This window comes from Hippocampus guttulatus, chromosome 10 (assembly GCF_054856545.1).
Source record: "Hippocampus guttulatus isolate MCC_2025c chromosome 10, RoL_Hgut_1.0, whole genome shotgun sequence".
Lineage (NCBI taxonomy): Eukaryota > Metazoa > Chordata > Actinopteri > Syngnathiformes > Syngnathidae > Hippocampus > Hippocampus guttulatus.
Genome location: NC_141270.1, coordinates 2,272,709 through 2,298,931, shown reverse-complemented (window position 1 = coordinate 2,298,931; position 26,223 = coordinate 2,272,709). Strand labels below are relative to the sequence as shown.

Genomic DNA, 26,223 nt, shown 5'->3' with positions numbered 1-26,223 from the left:
TCTGCCACTGCCATCGAGAACTAAAACCGAGTTCAAGGTCAAGCAAAAACCACAACCGGTGAGAAAAAAAGCCCCAAACAGACGTGGACTGATCAAAAGTGTTCCTAATGGTAAGTCCGGCATGTAATGCCGGAACGCGCGATTCCAGTCCTGGAAGGCCGCTAGCCTGCGTGTTTTCTATTTCTCCCTGTTGCAACACACCTGATTCAAACGAACAGGTTCAAGATCCGGCTTCAGTAGAGCTTGCTGATGATCTGATCATTTGAATCAGGTGTGTTGCAACAGGGAGAGATGGGGAAACATGCAGGCTAGCGGCCTTCCAGGACCGGAATCGCCCACCGCGGCTGTCATGGCTGCCTCAATTTCCTGGCGCTGAACCGACATCACTTCTTTTTAGTTCTCCCCTCAAAGGACGTTTGGTAGGACGCGTCTTGAAAGTGTTCTCAATGGAGTACGTACCACCGAGGGGACTATTTATCCGGCGGAGGAGTCACCTGCCGGCACGTCGGCGCCTCGCTATCCAATCCTGGCGCGCCTCCTCCCCGTGCGTGCGTGCGTGCGTCTTTTTTGGACATCCCTCCTGCCTGTGCTGTCTCCACACGCCCCGCGCGCGCGCTCACGCTCGCAACTTACTCGCCGCCTGCCTCAGAGATTCGACGGAAGGCGCCCAGCCTCCTCATCCTCCTCATCCTTCTCGGGACCGCGCCAGCGGACTTGGACCGCGGCCCCCTCTGCCGAACCCGGCTTGCTTTCTTTTGGATTGTCGCTCCCGTGCCATTTGTGTGCGCAACAGCCGATGTCTGCAAGGTAAGTGGATGGACTCAGGAAAAGTTATACGTGATGTGCAATGAAGTTGCGGGGGAGAGAAAAATGGCAGGCGATGCTCGATGCAGTCGTTGTTTTGTAAAAGTTTCGCAAACTCGTGATAATTTTATTATTATTCGATCGGAAAGAGATAAAATATAAGAACAAGGAGGAAAACGACAAGCCTCCTTACATGGCAAATCATTCCATAGATTTGCAATCTTGTTTGCTTGTGATGTCCGTACATGGCCACGCGCTTGTTGCGGGAATTGATCGCTCCTTTTCCTTTGCTAGTGGCCCTGGGCTTGTTTTACCTTGTAGTACGGTGTGTGGTGATGAGGATGAGGACGATGGTGATGACGAAGAGCAGAAGCAATGGCATCCGCGTGTGTGTGTGTGTCGGTGTGTATCCCGGTGCAAATATTTCCCCCTGACAATTGCCGCAGTTACTCACCAGTTGGGGGGTTGACATAAAGCGTTTTACACACACACACGCCTCCCAAATCGTCATTTAGAGTACTGCTTAAAATCTAAAAATGAATCAATAAAATGGCACCACCATCATGACCAAAATACTGTTGTGTAGTCAGCCTAAGTGTTATCAGAAACGAGGCAAAGGCTCTACAACGTTAAGCGCGGTTTAGGCATTAACACAGATTTTACATTTATGAAGAAAAAAATACTAATGAATGAATTACATTTTAAAACTGTACTGCACACAATTTAAATACAGTTTAGACCCACAGTGTTTGAAAAAAATATATATGCAACTGTATGATACCTCATTTTATTAATGTGAGTGAAGTGTGTGTGTGTCTGTGCGTGTGTGTGTGTCTGTTATGTTGGACGTGGTGCAGGAATGTGTTTATTTGGACCTTCTCGCCGCAGACTCGGCTGCGAAGGACAAGAAGGCAAACTGTTCCGGGCTTGATAGATGCGTCTTGTCGCACTTAGCGACACTTTGGCATTGCTCCTCATTTTGACATTCCAACTCCAAATTCAAGCTGAATGGGGGGGCTAAATAGGGGTCCGCTTACTGGACATGAGAGGAATCGCCACCACTGCACACCGGCAAACCAAAATGTCACAAAAGTAAACGCGCTTCGACACTTCAACATTGTTCTTGCATTCCCGGTGCTGGTGGAAGCTGCTTTGAATTGTTTTGCCGGTCAGTTTACATCGCTAGCATAGCATAGCTCAATGAAGAAAGGTGCTTTTTTTCATTTTCGCTGTCAGTGATATCGAGCACTGACTTGTCCACTTTGCTGCCACATAGAAATGGCCCCGCTTGCTGCCATGTGTGAGTTTTTGTTTTTTAATTGTGGTTGCGACAGGCTGAGGACCTTGCTAACATTGCCTGTTTATTGAGCGATCGCTCAGCATTTTACTGCGCACACAAAGGCAATTTATTGGTTTAAGAAATGTGTTTGTATTAGACAAACAATATTGTGCTTTTCCCCCCTCCCAGTCGGACACAGTTCTTCCTGTGTTTTTGTAAAATGTCTACGATATGCTTTTGTCAAAAAACCCAGAGAATCAAGAATTACAGTAGCGTTAGCATGTTTGACACAGCTCTCCTGTCTTATGCTCGTGAGCATCTTGACACTCATGCCCGTATACTGCTGGTGTGGGCGGTTCCCAAAAAAAAAAAAAGCTTTATTTTCACTCTTGGGCGCAGCACTTCATTCGCTAGTGTACACTGTGTGTATGTGGCGCATAGTCGCCTTCCCAAACAAGCTCTCCTCTCTTCCCCTTCCACGGCCATGCGAAAACTTCACTGAGCATTCGAGTATCTGCCGCTTACCAGAAGCTAATTTGGGCATCCAACTAAACTCAATGCAGCTCTGCTTACCTTTTGACTTGATTCGCAAGTGGGCGATACAGTGCAGCAAACGGATTTTGGCGGTGTTGTCACACGTCGGCATCGCTTCACTTTATGACGGATTGAGAGACGCGCTGTCCGGGTTGCTGTCTTCAGCCGCTGTGCGTCCCAAACAACATCAAGGATTTACCCCCCCCCCCCCCCCCATGCCCCCTTCATCAAGGCCACGCGGCCACCGCCTGGCACCACTCGAGCACTTTTCTCGTCTAGAGCTTGCAGGAGCCGCTGATTGCTATTTTACAGGAGTCAGCTGGTCCGACAGACGGGCTGACATCCCCCCATTGGGTTTCATTAGAGCTGGTCTTGATGTTGAAGCCCGCCTAATCCACTTTCGCCGACCGCAATGGAGCGAGCTGTGGCGGCTATCTTTAGACCACGCACAAGCGCAGACCTTTGGCTTCCATCATTAAAACAATGGCATGAAACTCTCCAGTCAATGTCTTCAGTGAAAGAGGCCGGCCAACGTCTGCTGATCCACGCTAATGACGACCTTTAACCCGGATGTCGCTCTCTCTCTCTCATTTGATTTCATATAGCAGGAACGCGAAAACTTTTTACGCTGTTGTGAACCTCCGCTATTTGCGGGAAATCGAGACTCGGCCGTGCCACGAGAAGTGAAACGTTTGTTAATTGCCAATAGATGCCATAAGATGATGACCAAGCAGCACTGATGTCTAAATGAAACTCCCCAACTCAGTTAAAAATACTTTCTTGACACCAGGGTGCCTCCAGATGGCGCCAAACCCCTATTTCCAATTGGACATGGCTATTGCTTGACCGAATGAAGCTCTTTTCCTCACTTTAACATAGTTCCTTGCCACCTAGCGGGGTTGCATTTTCCCTCAATGCAGCTCTGCTTACCTTTTGGCTGAGACATGACAGGCTTTCAGACAGCGTGGCGCAGGAATTGCTGTGCGGGTGTGTGGGGGGGGGTGTATTATTTGCTGACCAGTGATGTCATTATTCGGCTCATTTACATCACACCACTCCCACACGCTGTCACAATCGGGCAAAATTCTAAACGTCTCGCTCACTGACACATTTTCGGAAATGAGGAGCTCACTCAAGATATACGTAGTTACTTCCCACTTGATGGCTGGGCTGGGCTGGGCAGCCCCCCCCCCCCCCACCCCTCCAGAGACACAATTATATGCATACAAGCAAATTGAAAAGTTCAATTCTTCATCGTGCGGGTCCTCGATGGTCATTAATTTAGCTACACCACAGATGGTGTTCTCTCATAATCCTCTGAATATTCCACACAATTATCGGATTGTTAACATTGTAATCGCTAACTGTCGTCACATGGTACAGTATATTACCAAAGAAACTTTTTTTTTTTTTTTTTTTTTTTAAATTGCAAACTAATCATGCGTGCCACACTGACGGCGTTTGACCTTTTATCAAGCTGTCACACGCACGGCGGCAATAAGGCGCTCACTTTAGGGCCGTTAGCGGTGCCACGCCATGTTTGTCTTGAGATATCGTGTATGTTCGGCACACAGCGGTGCACGCACCGCGCCAGATAATACAAGCGCGTGTGTGCAAAGATCACGGCACGGGCAAGGACCAGGAAGGGTGATTCAAGAAGTTAAAAAATTTAATAAATAAATAAAAAACACAAATGACGTCCGATTATCGCCATATAAGAGATGTCCGATTGACTCATTGATCCAAGATTGCCACCAAACGTCCACTTTTGTTTACCAATCCCCAAAAATGTTTCCGATGCCATGACACATGACCCATAACATGGAAGCGTGCACGCTGCTTGATAGGTGGAGGAGTTGAGAGACAGCCTGCAGGGCCGCCACTCACTCCCCACATTTCCATACAAACCCTTCGCGAGCTGCACGCATGACAGAGCTTCAAACAGTTTTTCTTTCAGCGCCCCCCACCTTTTTTTTTTTTTTCTCTCCCCTGTCATCTTTTTTCGCCTTCCCTTGCTCTGGAATTTCTGATTCATGTCCAATATGCGACTGCTCTCTTGGGCGTGCTCTGTCTGCACCTAGTAAATAAGTCGGCCTCGATTTGTCAATGATAGAACTGTCGGCGAGGGATCAATTAAGGCGATGGGCGCATCCACAACCATGTTGACGTCTTATTTATGATTGAATAATGTGGTATTGATCATATTACACATTGATTTGTGAACACCCCCCCCCCCCCCCCCACAGCATAATGGTGAATTAAATTAGCACTAAACTGTTTTTTTTTTTGATTTTCGTTTAGAAATTACTGCGGAGCCTCAAATTAGTTCGCCGAGCCCGTTTCTTCACGAGTGACACTGATAAGCGGATCGCTGCCACCGGTCCTCACATGTGACAATTTGTTCATCATGTGTGTCCAATCACCAGATGGTGTAAAGAACACGTGCATTGGCTTAATAAAGTGCGAACAACCGAGAAATTCAAGAGAATGACCGCCATGATCGTCCGTCCTCCGCCGTTGCCGTCTTTTAATCTTGGCTTTTGCCGCCCGTGACAGCTGAACGCTTTCTCAAGAGGTCGCGTAAGGCGGCGGCGGCGTAAATGCCCGCAAACGCGAGTTGACGACTTGCGCTGTGAAAAACAAGACAGATGGAAGGAGCTCACGGCGGAGAATCATAAAAAGAGAAGGCAGTAACACAAAATAAATCTGTTCTTAACGTTAGCGCCGATGCCACTTATGTGGGCTTTATGTTCCGCTTAATAGAATTAGCCCAAAGGCAAAACATTCTGGACCAAGAACAAGTCACACCGGTTCAAAATGCGGCATCTGGAATCTCCTACTTTTCTTTTCTGGTGCTGCATCATTTGTACCTCGGATTGTCCATCAGGATGATGTGGCGGCCACATCATGAAGTGGTTCCAAAATGCCCTTTTGGAACCAAGAAGTCAGCAATCATCTCTGAATAGAGCAAAAACAATCACTCCTTAGCTTGCCGTTGTCGTCGATGTCATACGGGTATCGATATAAAACTGCTACCCGAAAATTTTAATAATTGGACATCCTTGATTAGGCCGGTGACTTGGCCGCATTTTCCATAAACGGCCACCGTGAACTGGAGCAGAGCAAGTCGTCGCTCCCGGCCACCGGCCTGCGTCACTTTTAACCGCATCAACGTTTCTTGTACTTCCCTTGTTTGACATTGCGTATATCATCATAATTGCATCGGGGAGGGGGGGGGGGGACTCACAGAAGCTGGCGATAAAACAACATGGAAGCAGCATTTGGTCCCAGTTAAGTCACCCGGAGACTTCGTAAATGACAATTTACAAGTGTTCTAAACAAGCCATTTGATAAAGGACCAGGTGAATAGCGAATCGGGTTGTTGGCTGAATCCCACTAATTGACACTGCACCCGAATTAACGTTTTTTTTTCCCAATTGAGAGTAGTTCCATTTGTCAACTTTGACGCTACTTTTGTCAAATGCTGTCCTGGAACACTGCTTTTTTTTTTTTTTTTCTTTTATCTGCCTTTCCACGTCCTCCCAAATTCAAGGTTCCGCAGTGGCCCTGAATGCAACGCTCATCTTGAGCTATCTCCACAAAATATTTTATCATGACACAAGCCTTCGCGGGGGTGTGTGTGTGTGGGGGGGTGAGAGAGAGAGAGAGAGAGAGAGAAACTTTTCCAGACAAGCAATCTGCCTCCAGTCACGGAGGATACCGTCTGACATGCACGCAGCGGCCCCTATTAAGGGGTTACGCCGCGTCATGACGTCTGTCAGGGGGGGGGATGTTAAACTCCGTGTGTGTTGAGTCATCGTTCGTATAAACATGATCACGGTTCTCGCGGGCCTCAGACGATCTCATTTAAACCTCGAAGTGTTATTGATGCAGGCGGGCTTTTGTTCCAATTTGGCCCGATTTATTTGATATGCGTACGCCCCCATTTTACACAAAGTGATTTTGGGAAGTAATCAGCATTTTTCAGTTGAACATCTTCAAATGCCTTGCGACATGACTGCTTCACTACAGGTGGCTGCAAAGAGTTTGTGACGTGTTTGGGAATTCTGCACCTGCGCTCCCTTTTGGGGAGGACATCATCACAGATTGCACGAGTGACTTAAAGTGCCACCTGAATGGTTAAATGAATTTTGGGCAGAAAGCACAATGAGACCCCAAGTATCACAGTTCAATATTTTCCACATAGGCACGGTCTGATATTAGATTTTGACTGTATGATAACTGTTAACAAACATGGAATTAAAATTATAGCTCTAAAAACTTTTTTTGGGGTTAGTTTTTAAATATTTGGGTGTTTTTTTTTCCCGACAGAACACAATTTAATTTTTTATACAAAATATAGAACATGTGTGACATGAAGAGAGGAAAAAAATGTAGCGTGTAAAATGAAAGTCAATCATTTCAAAACCATGAATCTACATACCAAAAAGGCACCGTTTAAATATGCTGGAGTAGGCGAATTCGCTCTCTATCGTCTCTCTTCCCCTTCCCTCCCTCCCTTTGTGATGTGTGGAACTGCTCACCCCTCCCCTCTGTGCTCAGCCACGAAGGAAACAATTCGTTTCGCTCCAGAAATGGAGAAACTATTATATGGCATAATTATGAGCCGTACTGCGTGGTAACGAGGACCTCTCGCTCGCATCGTTTTCCAAAGAGGGAAAACGGGTGGTCTTCAACCTGTTTATTGCTCGCCGACAGTTGAAGTTTGCTGTAAAAGTGACACAAAACAAAGGAAGAAGTAGACATTGCATATTTAAACACCGAAACCATATCATCTAATGAATGGCCATTAGCTTACCGCTAATAATGTGAAACACCACAGTCGGGCGAACAGAAATTAGCATGGATGTTATGGTAGTTCTAAACTGCTAACACCCACCCAGCACATACTACACTGAAGGGTTTTAATTTCAGGGAGCTAACCCCCCCCCAAAAAAATCCTCGCAACGGCTGTGGTTCACTGTGCAGCAAAGTACCATCTCTCGGTTTTAGTGTAGCCATCACATGTCAGTTCGTCTCTTTGCTTGACATTGATTGACGTAGTGGAGCAATCGTACAACTTGTAGCAGTCACAACGAGACCAAGAGTGAGGAAAATGAATGAGCGCCCCAATCACCCGCGGGGCCGAGGAAATGAAATGTCTGCTGACATTTACATGCAAGTGTGCGCCACGGCGGCCATGCAATAAAGAGTACTTTAAGAGAACCGCTCCACTCCACGGTGGTGTGCAGAAGTTCTTGGTTGGAGTTTGATTGCAGCAACAATGACAATTAAGAATTCAGGACCTTGCCATTTACTCGTGACTGAGCTTGCTGGCCTTTTGCAAAAGGGTATTTTGTAGCTTGCATGGAGGAGCAAAACATCTTGTTGACATCCACTTGTTGTGTTGCGCTAACAGTTAGCATAAAGGCTAATGTTACCGAGTTGCGTGCAGCTTCTTCCTCTTATTATTATTATGGAATTTTGGTAAATTTTTATTATTGTTCTGATTGATTTTCATTTTATCTGTAATTTAAGATGATGCTTTTCCATTAGCGAAGTGGTTCACAAGAGCACACAGCCTGTTTTTGGTGCTTACACAAGACGGACTCGAGCATGAAGTCTTGGCACGCCTCCGTACTCAAATTTTTTTGGCAGGGTTATGTTGGCATCAAAACGCATACGTGTTTATTGGCTCCCTCTCCGCTGTCTTTTCTCCGAAATGTTACCGCAGCCCAAGTTGGACATATTTATGGCATCTACAGACAATACATTGGAGTTCTCTTCATCAATATTTGAGTCCGCCAAGTCATGTAAACATGATAGCACAATGACAGCAGCTCGATTTATGAAGCCTGGATCCAAATAGCGAAGCCTGCGGCACATAAGAAAGCTTCAGTATGCTCGTCCTGCTGTCTCTTACTAGACCGGGCTGAAGGAACTATTCTTGCTCTCGGTCGAACCTAAGTTTCAATCAGTCCATCGCTAAATTGATACATTGCGTCATTGGTAGCGGGAACAGCAGCTCAAGCAGGGATGGCCGGCCATTGCCCGTCTCTGGCCACCTCGACTTCCACTGGGTTAATACCGAAATCTTCCCAAGCAAAGGACATATTCTAGTCCTGCCAGTGTGTTCTAGAATTGCCCCGAGGCCTGATCCTGCTTGAACATAAAATCCATTCCAGGCGGCATCTGAAACAGTCGCCCGAGTGTATCTCGATCTGGAGAAGCTCCTCACCCATTCTTCAGAAGACCCTGAGAGACAAGAACGACTCCAACCAAGGTTGCGATTCTTCCTCTATTGACGGAGAACCGTCACCCGCCATGACCACGTCCTCCACAAACACCAAAGATGCGATTCCATGGGAACAGACTCAGACTTGGCCTTGGTTGTGGTTAGAAATGATATCCGTCCCGATAACGAACAGGGCAGCATTTCGGGATAATGGTTAGCATGTCCGCTTCGCTCACACGCCGGGGATCTGGGTTGACAGGTGGCAGTATCGGTGGGGTCCATCGTCCACTGCGAGACGTAATCAATACCTCATAAGGAAAATGTGTCAGACAGATTTAGGCGCAGCATCGATTTCAAAGTACAGTCAGAATATTTATCATGAAAGAAACCCAACAGGAACAATACAACAAAGGAAGAGGAATTTTGATAGCAAACCTTTATCATCTGCTTATTCAGCCTTTTAATTTTTTTTTCTGTACAAACCAAAACATGATGCCGGATTTGCAGGAGCCTGTCTTCCGTTTGTTATTTTAACTACTTAACGACTTCGTCTCGATGAGTCCCTTAAGTGCTCAAACACTCGAAAAGCAGATTGGATCATATTAGTCTCGCCTTTGTTTCTTCCCCTTCCTTAATCCCATCACATCACATCACAGTTGTGCGTTTAATCCCGTTGAGAACCACCGGCAAAAAAACGGGAGTAACCGTGTGTGTGACGTGCGTTGCGCTCTCGCTTTGTTATTCCTGCATTTGATCTGAGAACAGAAGGTGACCTCACCAGTCAACAAACAGATCCACTTCCTCACAGGGTCAACGGAGGCGAGGCGTTTTCCTTGTTTGCCCGCTCGCTGTACCTTTTTAATAGCCGCAAATATGAATGCTTGCTTTCCATAGGACATAATCAGGATGTGGCGGAGGTTATTTACACTGTCCACAAGCCACTGTTTGGCTTCCTTTTTAAAATCCCGCCCAGCTCTTTATCCGATCCTTCGTTAAGCTCCATTTATTGGACGTTGGGTGTGTGCGTATTCGGGCCCGGGATATTTAGCAGAACTTTGCCTACATTAATCTTTCTAAAGTCATCACGTCGGTCATGCCAAAAGTTATGTTTTGAAGCATCCCGGCCTTCACTCCTCACATCCCATCTCTCTCTTTGGATCAAAATTGCCATAGTTGCCGTTGAAGCCTGCGCGACCGTCAGGAGGAATTTTGGGCCAGTCCTCATTGCAAAGATCTTCTTCTGAAGCCATTCACTTCTGTCCTTTAACGTGGGAGATGATCGCAGGTAATCAGGTTGTCAGTGAAGTCGTTTTCTCAAGGCGATGCGGAAATCTAAAGGAAAGGTCTGTCGACAGCTCGAGCAGAGGTCGGCAACCCAAAATGCTGAAAGAGCCATATTGGACCAAAAAAAAAAAAAAACCCCCCCAAAACAAATATGTCTGGAGCCGTAAAAAATAGAAACCATATTAGAAACCACTAGGGCGGCGCTAAAGAGCTGCATGCGGCTCTCGAGGCGCGGTTTGCCGACCCCCGAGCTCGAGCATCGCCTGGGTGAAGGTATTCCGCCTGATGAATTTTTTTTTTTAAAAAGGCTTTCGGAATGGTTAGGTTTGTCGTCAGACTTGCTGACAGAAAAACGATCCGTTAAATACGCATTTATTGCACCTGTCAAAAATGTTTCTGTGTGAATGGAGCATCATTTTGGGAGAATGAGCAAGTACGATGGCGCATTGGTTAGCCAAAGTGACAAGCTGACATTGTAAATTGCGTTAAACTAAGTTTAACTTGGGGGGGGGGGGGGGGGGGTATGAATCAAAAAAGGAGCTTTCTTGAAAACAAATGACCGTTTGTCTCTTTGCCCGACACACACACAAATACCTTTGAAGAATGAAGCCCGCTGGGAGCGAGTGTGTTCTAATCGAGTTATTCAATCAGAACAAAGTGTGTGGACGGATGTTTCAGACGCAGCTGTTTGTTTGGAGTCCCCTGACCTCCAGAGAGGAATTGCTCTCTCAAGCAGCGTCATACCTCAGCATCACCTCAACCGGAAGCCATTTTGTTGTTGTTGTTACTATTTTCATTTTCTTGGCAAAATGGCACCCATCTCCATTATAGCAAGGTAAACATTTGCCGTCGGGTTATGTAACTTTGTTATCATAGCGTCCTGGTTTTAGCGGTGACAATTCAACCCCTAATATAATCACGCTCGGCCAAAAACGCTGCTCGCTCCTTGTTTGTTATATAATCAAAGAAAGAGGAGCAGCTGCAATTATGTCACATTGTCGTGCGACCCGCCGGAGCCCGAATGCCCTTTTTGATTTACGGCGAGTGTTACTTGGGCATTCTTTGGAGGTCTGCGTGTCTTACCGGCGAGCAGGCCCGGAATATTTGCTTCGTACGTTTTCCGACATGCCGGTGGGCCGCGGTTTCTCTATTTGGCTCAAACGCCAACACTGGTTTGCACTTGTCCTCTATCCCCCCCCCCCCCCCCCCCGATTGATGGAGTGACGCACGAATCCTCATTTCACCTTGATTAGCTTTCAATCCGCCTTTAGGAAAAGACAAAAAGAGCAACAAAATTCCCTGTGGAGGTTAGTCGCCTCTTGCGTTTCCTGCGCCCATTCGTCAGCGAGCAACGGCGACCTGGCGCGGCTCACGCTGACGCTCGGCTCATCCGAACAGTCGGGTGCGTTGATCTCGGCTCCCGCCTCATCCATCAGAGCGACGTGAAGATAATTGCCATGCCGCTCCAGATTGGCCAGTGACAGAGACATTCCCGAAGAGTTTGTACAATCGCACCAAACGACAGGCGACCTGACGGGCGTGGCTGATTCATCGGATGATATTGTGGGGGTTTTTTTGTTTTTTTTTTGCAAATTGTTACTATTTTTTTAAACACATTTCAAAAGACGATGACGGTCAAATGTCCCTCCCCCCTGGAAAAAAATCTGCCCAAAAAAAAAAAATCTGGCAATTTTCGCCGACTTCATTCTCTTTTTTGTCAATCAGTTAAATGTTTGGCCGCTAATTCGTATCTTTATTGAAAGTGACCAAAGAAGACATCTTTTTTTTTTTCTTCAATTACTTGGCCAGTTAATCGGTTATCTGAATTTTACTCTGCCCAATATCGAAATCTGCATGGACCTCCGAATTCTTTAAAAAAATAAAATAAAATTGTGCTATGTCTAAAATGTGGTCAAGTGACACCAAAGCTCTGACTGACAAGAAATTGGTGGGAGAAAACATGTGACAAATCTTAACTGAGAGACTGTCTGTCATCTTTTTGTGTTGGGCGGGGGACAAAGTTTAGCCTGGGTTGTTAGTGGAAGTTACAAAGCACATGTTTGAAAGTGTTTTTGGATCATAGTTTGCAGTATATTTATAGTTCAAACTACCGCTATAGTCAATTTGTCAAATTAAAGGAGCTATTGCTGAACTCAACCTGTCTTGAGGAGGCGGTGCTCCGGGCAAATGAGCCTCTGTTCAGGTAGATCTTTTGTTACTATGTTGACTGGGAGCAGAGCGAGTGGGTTGCGATGAGGCGGAAGGCGACTACCAGCCCAGAATTTTGGAGGGAAAAAAAACAAAAGCACGAAATGCATGTGTAGTAATTGGCAACGGCGGATCGGGGTCGAGTGAAATGTTTGTTGGAAACATTCCCGATGTTGTATTGCACCGAAGACCGCCGAGCAACGTTCAACTTCCAGTAGCTGACCGTCATGTTGGACTTTTTTTAGCCGGCAAACGAGTCGAGAGTGGATTAAGAGAGAACCTATTATGCGGCAAGAAGCTTGCCTCCATTTTGCCTCTCAATTGCTTCAAGGGGCCATTTCGCACCGTCAACCGAAATTCGAAAAGGTCATTTAATCAATGAATAGATTGGTTTGCCCATCCTTACTTTGCAGCCCCTTTAATTACTTCTTAGCTTTACCTCAAATGCTCCCGTGTCGAATCATAAAATCCCATCTTTTCGTGGCGACAAAAGGTTGCATGGGGAGGGGGGGGGGCATGATGTAACATTTGCCAGCGTGAAACACAATCCGCCCTAAAATAGAAGCCGGGGAAGCGCGATTGCGATCTTTGACGCTCGGCTGAGTTTACAGCCCGACGGTGATCTGTGGACACGGGAGATGAAGAGGTTTAGCAGATGCGCGCCAATCTCCAAAGAGGTTTTGTGTTCTGACCACGTGCCGCGAATTCAGAAGCGGCCAGGATCTGTCTGAGAGCGCGCTGTCCGTCAAAACACGGCAGAGTATTTCTGATATGGAATACTCTAGTCACGCCTGAGATGGTGGTCAGTCTGTCAGTTGGTCGCGTGACTTGCCGCAAGCACGAACAGACGCAAGTGGGCATTACCGAGGTAACACGACCGCAGTTGCGGTGGCAGCATCTGAAGCAGGGAAGCCCAGACGTCGTCCATCACTCCATCGAGCTTCTCCGGGTTTTGCCGGGCTTTTCCAGGCCAGTCTGGAGATACAGGGCCCTATTTTCGTGCACAGGCATTTGCGCCGTTGTGGGGGTGAACACAGCCAACTTCCTTCCCTACCTATGGAAGCAGCAAAACTCTGTGCAGGAAAGCCGCACGGTCTACCGGCAACGGCATAAACAAACTTGATGCAGATGTACGCGCATAAACGGACAGCAAGATTTCCCCTTGCGGATGATTTAAAGTTGGCCGCTGTGAAGTGGGCACTCGTAGACCGCCTGGATCCTGCGATCATGTGACCATGTCTGACGATGTATGAATTGATTCTTACAATGATTTAAAGCAAGGGTGTCCAACTCTGGTCCTCAAGGGCCCCTATCCAGCCTGCACTTGGGATCATATCCATCAAGAAGAGCATTCCACGACCTGCGCCGCAACTCGGACCTGCTTTTAGATGGTCTCAAGATGAGTCTACTGTCTGCCACCAAATTGTCAGGTGCACCAGGAGTGTCCACTGGAAGGCCCAGCACGGTGCAGTGGGGTGTGCCAAATTCCCCAACATACCAAAGAAGGCATCAGAAATCCAGATGCTCCAATTTTCCACAGTCTCTCCAGCGTGTCCTGGGTCAATCCTAGGGTCTCCTCCCAGTGGGATGTCCCTAGAATACCTCACCAGGGAGCATTCTTAACGAGATGCCCGAGCCACCTCATCTTTATAAAATAGATGGATGGGCGGTGCATATACCTCCTTTAAAAATCCAAAGGGAAGCGTGTGTGAAGCTGCAGGGCATCGCTCACATTTATAATGGACAACGAGGGAGCTTCTTTCCTGTCAGATGGAGTTATCATTTCCCGCAAAACCCGAACATGGCATTTTAGAAGTACATGGTGGTTTTTTTGTTTGTTTGTTTTTTTTTTTTAAAATGTGCATTTTTGTAATTTAAATTATTTATTTTTAGTCATACGGGAAAAAAATGTGGATTGACCGGCATTAGCTGTGTCAAATCCATTTCCCGACTGCGCGGCCACAATGGGCGTCATGAATCATTCATTGGCAGCTGTCACTCGTCGCTCGCCGCAGAATTAAGACTCCATCCAAAGGCTCACACCAGCAGAAGCTTTTCTGTGTTTGTTTCACTCGGAGCAGCGAGCAAATTGGAGCGGCTGAGCGGGCTTTCGAATTAGGCCACACCCGCTGGTGCATGTTGTTGTTGTTGTTGTTGTGGTTTTACTGACTGAACATTTGAGATACTTTCCTCGCCCATCTCGAAATCACGCTCATTTTTATTATATATTTTTTTCCCACCGTTTCCCTCTTTTGACAGCGACAACAATGCAACACAACAATGTGACACGCCGGTTTTGTCTCACCGCCGGTGTCCTATTCCAGTGCACTTGACGTCCCCTTTCGCCTGAGAAAGGTCAAACTTGAGTGTGACGGCAAAGCAGCAGCGTTTTTCGGGAAGAGAAAGGGCGCGTCTGGCCGCGCAGACGTTTAAACTACAACTCGATATTGATTTTTCAACTTTATTTATTTCACATCGCCTCCTCTCCCAACATGTTTACATCGACTCGAAGTCACTTCTCAGTCGAGTTGGGCAACAGCCAACACTGCCATGAAAACCCTACCGTGGAAATTAGACATATGATACGTAGATATTATAATGGTCTTAACATTTTCTTTTTTTTTTGTCAAATTGAATCAAGAATTAGAAGACACTATAGGCATGCGGTTTCGAGTCGGGCCAGTTTGCGAGTGAGCAACCGTATCCCGAGCCCCACAAACTGCCAGGTCAGTGAGGAGAGTCCAACTTTTGTCAAGAAGTGCAAAAGTTCTCGTTGACCGGAGACATTTGCAGATTTACTTGGTTGTTTCACTTAATGGGGCTCACCGCCGCCCCAGAGAAGCAACTATTTGTCTACCAGGCCATTAAAAAGTCCACTTTACATCACAATTCCCCAAAGGAGAGAAGTGGCTGCCATTTATACACATTTCTTATACTCCAGAGTTGCCTTTATGACCAATTGGACGGATTGAGTTTGTTTTTGTCCTTTTGTCTTCGCGCCGTTTGTATTTATGACATAGAAGCAAGAATCATTTAGCCCCTTGTTTGTCCTTCCAACAGCTTCGTGTTGGCACGACTGGCGCAATGTTACTATCCAGTAAATCCGTGTTCATTTTCAGGATTTGATTTGTTTGCTTCTAAAATATTTTGATATTGTCCTTTGCCCGTGGATAGTTTCACATGCAGCTTTATGAACTCTGCCTAGCGACAAGGAGACGGATGCATAAGTAAGAAAGGTTTGGGGGGGATTCCGAACATCAGTTGATCATGGAAATGCACTACAGTATTCGACCGTTTCCTGCCGGGTTGTCATCCTCAGTGGTTATATGGATATGTTTTCACATAAAACGGACAGCGACGTGGTTGAGGAAGGGGTTGTCGATTGCAATGCAATTGGAGTTCAATGTCGTTTTCTCTATTGCACTGTTGTTATTAAATTGTGCAGACCAGACAGTCAGGTTGTTGTGAAGGAGCGAAAGTCCTCCAGTGGTGTGTGTGTTCTGTGTGTGTGTGTCAGTTTCAGCTGTTCATTCACGCCAGCGTGGCTGCAGTAATGGGCAACAGGAGCTCAGCTGTTTGGACCCGGTTTTGAAAGTGAAGACTCCAGGCTTGATGTTGTAGAAATTCTACGGGTCCAAAACCTATCCACCAAAAAGCCCGTCGTTTGTGCCCCCTGGAAAATTAGGAGAGGAGAAAAAAAAAAAAAAAAAAAAAGAGTCCCCAGGACCACTTTCATCAGTCGACACGTTTTGCCCACACTAGCGAATGTGTGCAGATAAGAGCCTCAACATTTGGTTCCTCAACGTCTCTTAACTGAACCTGTAAGGAAACCCTTTGAGCCGAGTGAGACCCGTTTCTGTTCAAGTGCACAAAGCGAGGTGTGTAATGGCATTTTTGGAGGAGTTTATTGCAGACGGAATTGATCGAGCGCCTTTGGGGTGAACGAGAACAGAAATTGTGAGCCCTCAGATCTTCTCACAGGTTTAGCATCAGTGACATCTGACCGCACAGATGGTGTTCTGGATGAATGGACAAAATCTTGCAGAAAGATGAGCAAGCTCAAGATTTTGTTGTGCATGCGTGCGTTTGCGCTGTCCGCTGAAAAGACGCTCTGCAATTTAGGCGAGCATCTTTTTGCCTCAGGCCATCAGTTGTCTGTGTCTACTCTCACAGCACAGCTCATCACAGCTGGCTTTTAAAGTCAGTCTCTTGAGCCACTTCTATCAAAGCTATCTGGATCCCCAAACGATATCGATAAACTATTACTCGCGTTATTGTTTTTCCACCCACAGGAAATAAAGGAACATCTTTTTCGGGGTCAAACTGGCACATCGTTAAATGTCACATGTATAAATAATAAGTTCTAAAACAGAACGGAAAAAGTTAGTCAGCTGGCTGTCTACCAAGTAGTTGGTTCCCGAGTTAGTTAGCCATCTGGCTAGCTTGGAACTTTGTTAGTTTTCTATCTAACTAGACAAACTAACTCATTGTTGTGTGCATGGGCGTGAAACTAGTTATGACGGGAGCTAGTCTGTCAGCTAGCTGTCGAGTTAGTTACAGATCTAGTTTGCTAGCGGTCGAGTTTGTTAGCTTGGTGGGTAGATGTCTCGATAGTTATCAGTGTCGTGGGCTTGCCAGTTCGTTAGCTAGCTGTTTGTTTTTTATGGGGCGCATTTGGAAATTCAGTCTGACGCAGTCTATTAGTTAGCTCACCAACTAATTCAAGTTAGCTGGCTAGCTTTGTTAACTACCTAGCTAGCTACATCTTCAGCTACCTTGTTAGTTACGTAGTTAGCAAGTTCTCATATAGGTTTTTGAGTTCTCTCTCTCGCTAGTTAGTTAGTATCGAATTTATTAATATTTGGAAAATAGTGTCATTAAAGGAAAAAAAGCAAAAGCAAATCAGAGATACTGTGTTAGTGCCTTGCTAACTGTCAATGAGGCGAATCCAGGATAATTGTCTGGCCTTGGTGGAGCTCTGCCATTCAAGTTTTTTATCCCCCAATTTCGGTGGGGGTTAGAATCTTAGGTTTGGGTGTGCACTGCATTTGTGGACAAGGCTGCTTTTAATTGTGAACGGAATGTTGCAGTCATCAGGGGACAAGGTGCTTATTTGCGCATGATGACACATTAAGACCGAGAATTAGCTTCCCGTTTGTTCACGACAGCCGCTCTCGTCCTTGAAACCTCTTTATGGCGGTCCTGCTCGTCCCATTTGTTACTTCCGCCGCAGATCACACCCCCGCGCCTCACGCCTCCTCTTAGGCTGTCCACTCACTTTCAGAGCTCCACTAATTGTCCTTTTGGACAGCTCGGCTCAGCGTCCTTCACTCTGCCCGTGATGAAGGACATCGGGTGTCAAGACATCAAAACGGGCCACCATCCCAATCCTAACCCACCCTCGCTCCCTTCACTCGGCTGAACGCGATCAGAATCGGGCTGGCACGGTGGGGTCGGCGTGTTACCCCGAGGTTAATGACGGGAAGAGAACGCTGTCGTTTCCGGATGATTTCCATTTCAAGATCCCAGATGTTTTGCACTTTTCCGTATATTTCGAGCGCATTCATCTGACTGCGGCTCAGTCGAGCATTGACGCCAAGCATCAAAGCGGTCGCTGACGTGATGAGGATACGCATTTGCCAACAAAAAGTGAGCGCGGATCCGGAGTGTCGGGAACATTCCGGAGATCATTTCACGACGCTTCTGTTGCTTCCTTTTCATCTTTTGCTTTTGCTGTGAGAGCAAGTCTCTGACTGCACAGACTTTTCACTTTATTCGGCACACCTGATCCAATTCAAGCTATTTACGTGTGGGACAGAAATTCATTTGCAGTGCAGCGGTGCTCCGGCTTCCTCCCACATCCCCAACACATGCCCCCCCCCCCCCCCCCCCGTTTGTATCTGTCACTTACACACATTATGAAGACCCGTCTGATGGATTGAGAGCCAATACAACAGCGAAATCAAGTTATTTATGCTCATGGTGCTCATGGGTTTTTTTTTTCCATTCGAAATGGTTCGTATGTGTCTTGTAAAATATCCCCCGAACTTGTTATGGCAGGGGGGTCTTGAGCGACTTGATTATCCTCGCATCCTCGATTGCGTAACCACGACGACGCTGGGTGGAGCTTGAGCAAGAGTGTGGGAAAAAAAGTGACATGAATTTTCCTTCATTGAAGCGGCACTTCGTACTCTACATAGTGTCCATAGAAACGTCACGCAACGTCACGAAACGTCAACGCAAATTAACATCTATGCACATATTTTTTGTTTTTTAGGGTGGAGGGGTGCCAACCCCATTTATCCATGGAAAATGCTTTTTGAAAGTGTATCCCATTTTTGGCGATTAAAAAAAAAAAAAAAAGTAAAGAGAAGGTTTTTTTTGTCACAATTTGTGACCAGCGTAGAGCCTACTGGTGGTCTCATGCGTCGCTCGCTTGATGGCGTCGCGATGTGTCACATCTGCTTCCTGCTCAGTTTGCTTTCATTTCCTGCCAAGGTGCTCCACCTTCGTCGACGACAGCTCATTCGGTAGCAAGCGGCGCACGATGAGATGCTCGGCTGGACTTGCGCTGCCCACAAGCCAAAAGCTCCACCTGACCTCGGGGGGGGGGGGGGGGGGGGGGGGAGTGAAATTTAAATGAATCGTGTGGCTGAGCAGTTGTCTCATGTCACACGCGCAAACAGCGCCCGGCGTTAACTGCACCGTTGCGTGCTATCGTTTGCAAGAAGAACAAACGGTCCTCCCACTTGGGCAAACACCATTGGTGCTTTTATTGCTCCTTCGTGAGTGTTGCAACTGACGCCATCTTTTGAGATTGGCGCCTTTCTAATCTGCCTGTCTGTCTCATGTCTTTGTTTTATTATTATATCCCCCCCCCCCCCCCCCTTGTCTTTTTGCATCTGCGGGCTCATCCTTTTGAGTTCCAAGCAGAGCAAGGCAAAGGAGAGGCGTGCGGAGAGAAAATGAAATATCGTGCTTGCGATATATTTATTTATTCATTTTTAATCCCCTCATAAATAATTCCAAATGTGGATGGTCTCACCGGGAGTATTGGCATTGGCTGCAGCGTCGATTCAGAACCGCAGCGCTCGTCATTTGCGTCGCTTAATGTCACCGGCAGTCTCGGCGTCTGAACTGGGCTAATTAAGTTTACGTTTGTCGCGTTAAGATCTTTCTGTCCTCTTAACATGTTGCCACGCTCCATTGATGCTTTTACACGGCTGACAACAAGGTCGCCCGCTTTCATTTGGCTCGGCAAATTTATTTACAGATTGAGCACCCCTACTACTTTTGATTTCATGAAACACAGTGACAAAAAAACAAAACAAAACTCTCTGGATGATGCAGGTAATGATTCCCAATGTGTCAAACTGCTGCAGTATAGCGCCAACTACTGCAGAGGAGGACTTGATGCCAGATTTCTATTGCCTTAAGTATCAGTGGCTGGTATCGGCGGCCTCTGCTAAAACCCAATACTGTAAAATCAGGCCGGTATTGGACCGATACTGACACCTGGTATCGGTACTCGCCGATCCCTACACGTAGGTAAAAACATTTGACAAGAGATCCTGCAAAGGATAAAACTAAAGCTGACGCTCCGCAGTCTCCACTTGGCTGCAGTGGTCTGTTTTCTGGCAACTGTCAGCCATTTTTCATATCAAATGTATCTCCCATATGGAAAAGTAAATGCAGGAGACCGCCATTCACCTTCCACTGTCTTGTTGTGATCGATGCGCCACATTCTCCAATTTGCTGCAGCCGTCTGTTGTCTCGCCACTCTCAGTCTCTTCCTAACATTTGTCTCCTATGTTAAAGTAAAAATAAAAAAGGAGACCCTTTATCTACTCTATTGGGTTTTTTTGGGGGGGGAGGGGGTTGACTTTTTCAGACTCATGTTTTCAATGCGGTGGTGCTTCCGGACTGTTGAATATATTATATACCACAGTCTCTATTTAACTGCCGTGCCCTGTTTTGGCCGAGTCCGCAGTCTCCTCTTGGGGGCGGGGGATGTATCCTCCATTAAATACAGGAGACCTCCGTTCTCCATTTTTGTGTGTTAGCGCATTCAATTCCAACTGATGCGTCGAACGCAGTGTCGTTCCTGCAGCGTTATGCTCCAGAGTGTCCATTTCGCCGCAGCGGTCCACTTCCTTTTCCACATTGTCTCTTCGTGTGCTCTTGCAACTTGTGTTGAACTTTGGAAGGCACAGCACTGAGAGACATATCAATGTAATTTCAGAAATAAATCAGAGGAGTATTTTTGTTAAATCCGCCCAATGAGACCGAGATGGGCAAAAAGGAGGAGGGATGATGGCGGGCGCTGCTCGGGTGCCCTCCACTCTGTTGACGAAAGGAAGCCGTGGGCCCGCTTTAATATGCGTCACGTCAGCAAGTCTGCATTGTTCACATCGGTCCGTGTTGCATAATGCATGTAGAGGTGCCTGCAAATTCCTTCAGGAGCTGCGAGAGCGCGGCAAAAAAAAAGAGCCTTCCCGCTCATGAAAATATTTCAAGCGGTGCAAATGGGCCGCAACAGAACAACAGAATGTACTCACCAGCAATTACGACAGCTTAACGTATCAACAGACCCCATTTTGCTGGTTTTGGACACAGGATAAAAAAAATGGCATGTTGAATTTACTTTGTTTTATTTTGTCAAGCGGCTGCACAAAATAAAACTAATCCAGTTTATTTTGTGCAACATAATGGAAGATATTTAACAATATTTTTTTTTCTGTGTACACAGTAACTTAATTAGCTATTGGAAGAATTTTCCAATACATGTACTCCATGTTAAACTGATGATGGATCGATTCTTTTGTCATTTCATCTACCGTTTAAAAGCGGGCAAACCTTTTGTTAGATCTTTAAAATCGGACAGATGGGCCGGGCCGTTTCTTGATGCGCTTAAAAAGTAGAAATATTATGATGTAGTTTCTTAATCAGCCACCAGCATCTGGTTGGCTTTCCCACAAGTTTAAAATGCACATCACAAGTTTGTTGATATCAATGAACATCTTGGATTTATGTATGAAAAAAAAAATCTACCGTCTAACCATCCAATTTTATCACCTTTTTACTTGTGGAGTCTATCGAACGTAGCATATATTAATATTTACTGCATGCGTAATCGAAGCTGTGTACGAGTAATTGAAGCACATGCCTCTCAAAAAAAAAAAAGGAAGATTTTCTCCCTATTAAGTAATTTGCTTCGAGACAAAGTAGCGACACGTCGTCTCATGACATGACCTTTCCTCTTCTTCACCTGTACGCAAGTTATTTCTATTTCTGATGACTAACGAGCAACCGTACACCATCTGGATAGCTTCCGAGGGTAATTGCCGCCCCCCCCCCCCACACCCCCACCCCCACCTCCGGTATTCTAGGAACAGAAAGGAGACACAAAATGGTCAAGACGGAACAGCGGCTACACGGCGAAATACCGCGGCGTTAATGAAAGGTTTTGTGAGCTTCAAATGGGTGGGGCGGGGGGGGTAGAATATAGTTGGAACGATAAAAATTAATTGGGTGACAAAGATGAATGAATGTCTGCCTCATTGACCTTTTGTGGCTCATTTTGAAAATGAGACCCTTGTGCTCACTTGATGTATAATACACAGACATATCTACGTGTGTGTGTGTGTGTATTTAAAAAAAAAAAATTGTGTTTTGAGCGTGAGGAAGTACTGCATTATGTTCTGTCTTTGTCCTTGGCAAGACTGGAGCCAAATGAGGTGTCTGTCATTTTGCTTTGCGCTTCCTCCGGCAGAGTACGCGAGGCTCGGCCGAGACTATATAAGGCTCGAAGGCTTCACGAGACATAAAGACGTGCCATTCTTTCCCTTTGCCACATATTATCCGGCCCGCAGCAGCGCTCGTGACTTCACTCGAGAACAACCTCCATGAAATCGCATCGCATAAATAAAAAGATGCTTTCGGTGCAATCGGAGCTGTTTGGGGAGCGATGTACTCGGACATGAGACTCTGGGACGTGATGTTGTTTCACTCCTTGTTTTTTTTTTTTTTTTTTTTTTAAGTGTGCTATCGACACATTTCCAAATTTAGTCATGTTGAATTGTTTTCTCTTCATTTTGTACCCTCTCTCCCCTGCCCGCCACGTAGACGCCATGATCCACCGCCAGGAGGATCATCCCGCCCCCTCCGGCAGACAACGGTGACACATCCGGCTCCAAGGTGACCTCCCGACACTTGACCTCCCCCTCGAAATGTTTGGTAAGTTGAGCCTGTTTAGAGTCTCTTTCACCGAAAAAAAACAAACAATCGATCACGTTTGTATTGCTCATCAATGAGTCCGTTGACATATCGAACGGCTTCATCTCCCAAAGAAAATAAATCGCTTTTTTTCGGCGTGAGGAAATCAAGCGATATGCTCCATTTTGCGTTCACGTATTCCGTCGCCGGCTCAGCTCGGGGGGGGGTTGCCGTCGACGCCGCGTCTCCCCCCCCTCCGCAAGGGGAAACTCGCGGCGGGAAAAAATGAAAGCCATCATTTTCATTCATGGGCCACAAGGCCGATTTGTAATTGAAGCGAGTGGAGTGTAAACGCCTTTCGTGTGATTGGAGTTCAGTGACTTTACGACGCGGCGCCCCGGCGCCCCGGCGTGTGTTTATATACGGCTGTGTATCGTGTGTGTGTGTGTGAGTCATGCTTTACGAGCAGTGGAGCGTTGGATAGAATTCACTGTGCACTTCATTTAACTGGGCGGGGGGGGGGGCGTATTACAACAGACACCAACAAGCGCATTTGGGTGGGCTAAGATGAACCACTTGTGTCACTTCATTTCTTCCACTGTAATTAGCCGCCGCAAGCAGCGGAGCAGCTCGGTCACGTTCGGCCAACTTTTATGTTTTTGGGGGTGGGGGTGGGGGATACATGAGGGCGGGGGTGATACAGAAATCCCTTCAAAGCCCAAACGTTTGAGGACCTCTCGACAAATTTGGTTTTTCGTTGGGCGAAGGAACATTTCATATCTTTCAGTCTCTTCTCAATTTGGGACTTTTTCAGTGCAGGAGATTTTTTTTTTTTCCTTCCGGGCAGGCTTGCACACGGTGAGGTAGCATGTAACGAGTCCAATTGGAACGCCGACCAGATGGCGCAGCCCGAAAGCAAAATGTCACCCCTGCACCTTCGCAACTCACCCGGTGACCTTTTTTTTTTTTTTTTTTTTTTACAAATTGTTGGCCGCCTTTCTCATTTCTTGTGTTTTCAGTTATTATACCTCACGGCATTATTATTATTGTTATTATTTTTTTTAAATTTCATTTTCTGTAAGTGGACGCCTTGAGAAAAGCCAGTTGACTCGATCAACTGGGGTTTAAATGGATTTCCCCACACTTCTACCGAGGCACAGATGAGATCCAAAGTATCGATTTTTCATTTCAAGCCATAAAAATGGCGAGACGTTCATGCTGGCTTTGTGTCCACCGGCGATCTCCGTTTTCTCGAAAGCGACGTGAGCGCGGACATGGATTCCCCCCCCCCCCCTTCCCCGAATCCCAACGGTTCCTACTCAAGATTTTACCGCCCTGTATTTCTAATGCCCAGCCACGTCCATTGAGCATTCTCCAATCCACATTTTCAGGCCCCATTTGCTCCTACAAGTTGGCGAAACAAATTCAAAGGTGTGCAAGATAAACTGCCCTCGGCGCTTTTTTGCTTTTTTTTTTAATCCTGTCAAGCGGCATCTGCGTCAACTGCGAAATCTCTTCCAAAACTGCTGGCGCAACCACAAAACAAGACGCCGCGAACACGCAATGCAGTCCAGTTGTTAGCCCAGAGGACGAATTTCCGAAGACGCTTGTGGCGATACTTTCAATGGTTTTGAGTTATTTGGAAATTTCCATTTTTTTTTTTTTACCCTCAATGTCATGTGTGGGTTTCAAACTCGCCATCTGACTGTTTTCTATCTCACTGGTCCTTATTCAGGCGGCCGCAGACTATCCCTGCTCATGATCGGTTAGATTAGGCCTCGTTGGCTCGGCCGCGGTCTCGCTTTGACCTTCACGCTCTCGCTATGGCACCTTTGGCACACTGTCTCGTTGAATCCAGTGAAGAGCGTGGAGTCGCGCATTGTTACACGGGCACAGCTAAGATGGTAGCAGGGACCGTTTTGGAGAGGCGAGACTTTCGACATGTGGCAGAAAAAACTCCACGGCACTGTCTCGATCTTTTTGGCATCGGCCAATGGTGATCTGGGAGTTTGATGTTTGTCGAGATGAGAGAACTGCCGCGGGACTTTTCAGTTGGGGCTCTCGAACCCGTGACTGGTCTCCCACCCGTCACAGGGATGCTTATCGATAAACAAGGCCTCACATTGACCTTCACGTGATTTTTCGTCTTGATTGAACCAAACGCGATCGTCTTAAGAATGCGGGAAGAGGCTTGAGAAAACCCACGTCGGCTCGGAGACGACGTGCAAAAGGCCGCACAGGAAAGCCGCGGGCGGCCAAAATTCGAACGGCGTAACTCCGAAATACGCGGCAGGGGTGAGAACCGCGCGCTCTACAGACTTTTGCGACCTCGGTAACGACGTGGATCCGATTTTATCTCGCATCGAACCGTAAAGCGTCGAAGGAACGATCGACCTTTGCAAGTCTTTGAGTCATGGGGTCTCATTACCCATTTTTATCACGATGAATCCACATAAAGGTCGCGTCGGTGTGGCAATGCATCACATAGGAGGCTAATGTCTGCCCCTTCTATCTTTTACACTTTCGAACATGCCAGTTTGCTTATTTGGGTGACAAAATACCCCCCCCCCCCGGGATTCTTCTCTCTTCAAAGTAAGATAAAAATCTCATGAGGGCAGTGACGACGTGAGACCTTTTATAATCGACGGGCTGATGCACGATGTAAGAAACCCCCCCCCCCAAAACTGAGGAAGTCCTCCAAGGCTGCGTCCCAGATCCCAAGTCGTTTTGCTGATTAATTTCCCATGACCTGCTTTGCGCATTCGTACGCTGTGCTGACCTCGACCGTACGTGATACACGCGGTGTCATGACGAAGCAGGACCTGGCGAACAGCTGGGAGAACCGCGGAAGACGGTCGATCCGTCCTCGGGACTCGCCTCGCCGCTTCCCAAACGGTACATGTTGACGGCCAAAGAAAGCGTCGGCCTCCTCGAAGCCTCGAGCAAGCCGTGAAAAACTCATCCAACCCCCGGATAAGTTTTCCTTCTACCCGGCGTGCAGCCGAGCCATCCTCGTTTCTCCGCCGCCCGCCCCGCCGCTCTCTTGACGCTAATGTTTGATTGACTTCCAACTTCAGCTTCAGCCCGCAACACAAAAGCTATCCTCCACGTTCCGCGGATGACGGGGGGGGTCTGAAGACCGCTGATTGATGATTCCGGCTTTAATTAGTATAGCCTGTTTTAGTGATATCAGCAATTCTTTACAGGCTATGCTAATCTGTGCCAGAATCAGCAATGCAATTGTGACGGACACCCCCCCCCCCCCCCCCCCCTCCCCAACGATGCACCTGAAAGCCTTTTCTTGTTGGAAACGGGGTCATGTCTTGGACGATTGACTTTTTAACGGCTTGGATACAAAGTTCTGAAGTGCCTGCCCAGCCATCAACCAAATAAATCCTTTATTTTTGGGGGGGGGGGGGGGGGTCAACCTGTTTCTGAATATATGTCTGTGAGCAAGCCTTTATTTCACCTCCGCCCGTTGCTGCGTAACAGTCGAGTCGTTTACGTCACAACCACACCCCCCTATACAGAGTTCCTCATCCGTGTCCGTGATCTGGAAGTCTTCCAATCCGATTGCCATTCAAGCTTAGCGTTCTCCAAAGTTACAATGACTCATCTTCCCTCAGTGTCCTCCCGAAAACGAGTGCGGGCTGGCTGACCCTTG

At 46.9% G+C, this 26,223-nt stretch overlaps 1 protein-coding gene across 1 annotated transcript in view; it reads left to right on the top strand.

Annotated features, from left to right (window-relative positions):
- The first annotated feature begins 653 nt into the window (after positions 1 to 653).
- Positions 654 to 26,223, top strand: part of chrm3a (cholinergic receptor, muscarinic 3a) — a 53,454-nt gene continuing 27,884 nt past the window's right edge. Inside the window, exons 1-2 of the mRNA XM_086122706.1 lie at positions 654 to 807; positions 22,470 to 22,580. The gene's annotated coding sequence lies outside the window, so the exon portion shown is untranslated. The remainder of the gene's footprint in view (positions 808 to 22,469; positions 22,581 to 26,223) is intronic.